At 37.4% G+C, this 3,106-nt stretch overlaps 1 pseudogene; it reads left to right on the forward strand.

The window, feature by feature from the left end:
• Positions 1 to 472: 472 nt before the first annotated feature.
• On the forward strand, positions 473 to 865 carry LOC142439920 (NADH dehydrogenase [ubiquinone] 1 beta subcomplex subunit 4 pseudogene; annotated as a pseudogene).
• Positions 866 to 3,106: the final 2,241 nt, after the last annotated feature.

The raw sequence follows: 3,106 nt of genomic DNA on the forward strand, positions 1-3,106 counted from the left end.
TGGTTCTCAACCTTCCTAATGCTGCAGCCCTTTAATACAGTTCCTCATGTTGTGGTGACCACATATGTGGGCATATCTGCACGTGGGCAGAAGCACCCAGAGACAGAGGCGATATGGTCTTAGCTGACCCTTGTGAAAGGATCGTTCCACCCCCAAAGGGGTCTGTCCCCCAGGTTGAGAACTGCTGCTCTATTATATTGGTGAACTGTTTTGTGATTAAATTGTAATTTTAAATTTTCTATGTCTAAAACTTCTTTGATTACACATTTAAGGATTTTGTTTCTGAGAACATTTACAAATAAACTTTTGCATACAATTTCCTTCTCAGAATGTTTCTCAATAAACAGTATGTGACACATTCTAATTACAGAAAAAAATTACACAATCTAAGAAACACTATACACAAGTCTCTGGTGTAAAAAAAAAAAAAACATTCATTCTTGGTAGGCGTAGTTCGCATCCGGCCACCAAGATGTCTTTCCCCAAGTACAAGCCATCCAGGCTGGCTACTTTACCCACTACCCTAGATCCCGCCAAATGAATATGGCATATCTCTGGGGACCCAGTGCGCTCAAGTCGAATGGCTGGCCATAAAATCGCGGCTTAAACAGGAGTATTAGCTTTCTGTACAACGACCTCGACTTCCAAGGGCCCATTGAAGATCCTGCCTTGGTTCGTTGGACCTATCCTAGATCAACAAATATCTATCCCAATTTTCGGCCACTCCCAAGAAATCCCTCATAGGAGCTGTGCTTGGCATTGGACCCCTGGTGTTCTGGGATTACGTTTTCAAACTGACAGAGACAAGAAAGAAAACCTTATCCAGGAAGGAAAATTGGATCAATAATTTAACATCTCATGTTAAGTTTGGCGATGATGACTGTATGTATTCTTGCTTAAATAAACCTTCTATCAACCATTAAAAAATTCACAAATTAATAGACACTCATGTGTATAAGAAATATATTTATATAAAAGAGCAGTTGTATATTGAGAAAACATCCCAGGCCAGTCTAGCTCAAGTCCATAATTCTGATATTAGCCTATATGTCCAATAATAGTCCCAAAATTCCTCTTAAGACTCACTCAGCACATGCAATGATGCCGAATGCATGGGTAGGTTTTGTAGATCCAGTGGCAGTGGGAGCATGAAAATGCTGGGTCTCCAGGTGTTTCCTTCAGCTCTCTATGTGTCTCAACAGCAGGAATGGGAAGGCAGAGAAACTGGGTCCAACCTCATTTGAGCTATTTATCTCCATCATACCTATAAATGAGGTCATCAAGCTGCGACCTGATTGACAGGCTAGACTCCACCCCTTCACTCAAGTGGACATAAATTATGTAACTGCCAAAGCTCTCATCCCAGAAGACCCCAAATGATTTTCCAGTTAGTGCGTTCATTTCAAAGTTGAAGCTCATTGGAGCTAGCTCTTCCAATGCAGTCAGTTTTGAATCATGGGCAGCAATGAAAAAGACAAGTTACCTAAACCTTATGTACTCAATATTCAAAGGTCAGACAGGTATAGGATAATTAAACTAGATGTTTTGTTCAAATAATAATAATAAAATGAAGAGAAAGAACAGGATAGTCACTAGTTCATGGGAATTGTGGAAGCCTCCTTTGTGACATTGTGTTCCTCTGAGTTGTTTCCTAGCTGTTCCTAGTTGTTCCATACTTGCTGTCATTGGTTATTGACTTGGCCTTGATTCTTCCCTCTGAGAGAGCCTTTTTGTTCATTTATTTGTTTTAAACCTTGATTATTGACAGGACCATGATTCTTCCCTCTGAAATAGCTTTTCTTTTCTATAAGAATGACCCATGATTAAAGATGAATACCTTTCTGGACACATTTTCTCATAGAAATTTGGATTCCATATCTTTTTCTGCAATTTAAGCAATCTCAATACCATTCAAGGTAAGCTTTGGTTACTCTAGGCAATAATTGGTGCCTAATTTCCAATTAGAAATAAAACTACTTTAAATAGGACACCAATGAACAATATTAATGTCCTTAGGTATTATTTCTTTCCAATCAATCAGAATATACCTTAAGCCCCCAGTACAATACTACATGGAAAGTAGCATTTACTTAAAACAATTAGTGGCCAGCATACCCAGAATACATGCTGATCTACTTTTGAGCATCCCCTCAACCTAAAAAGACAGCCTGGGCAGAGATAATAACCCTGATATATGCACCTCCACTGTGTGTTTTGGATGAGGGATTTAATATGAAGGAACTACCATTGCCTGTGTTCCCCTGGCCAGGTAGTTTCATCGATGAAAACATCTACCATACAGACTGCCCAATACACTGTAGTCGAAAGAATGAAGAGGGGATTCCCACTCTTGATTTTAGAAGCCAAAGCCCATGTTACTGGCTGTATAGGTTTAACCCTGCAACAAAACATCAGGACGTAGTAGGGTCAGTGCTTTGTTGTGAGGACTATGGATACAAGGGAAGAAATGGAGATTACCATTGTTAATGAATTTCTTTGAAGGATTGCTTCTTCAGCCGCATTCACAAATCCATTCCCTGTTTAATAGTCACCTTCACAATATTTGTATATTAGTTAGTGTTTCCAGTTAAAATCACATGGTTAATTACTAAAGAATAAATCTCATAACATTTATAGAAACAATTTAAGTTAAATTGAGACTATCTACTATGTGTCACCTTAAATTTTTACATGATTATAACTAATTGCTACTTAATTGGCTCTAAGACACTTTGTTAAGAATTAAACTTTAAATATCCAACTGATAACATTACCCATTAACATCTTCCTAGTAGGAAAGAAAGATTTAGCATTAGACAATTGTATACATATATATGATAAATGTTTAAATATATATATTTAATTAATATAAATTCCAATTAACACTGATCAAGAAGATACACACATTTTTCAGACATTCGTTTCTTCCATGATCCTACAGGCAATATCTTTTACAAATACTTTGTTACTACTTGAACAAATGTTCATTATTTGTAGGCTTTCCTATAATGCTTCCTCATCACTTTTTTCACTTTTGGATTACATTTTGCTTGCTATTTTCCTTGTGTTTTCTAACAGTTGCATTGGCATGTTTGCAGCCTCCACC

This window comes from Tenrec ecaudatus, chromosome 2 (assembly GCF_050624435.1).
Source record: "Tenrec ecaudatus isolate mTenEca1 chromosome 2, mTenEca1.hap1, whole genome shotgun sequence".
Taxonomy (NCBI): Eukaryota; Metazoa; Chordata; class Mammalia; order Afrosoricida; family Tenrecidae; genus Tenrec; species Tenrec ecaudatus.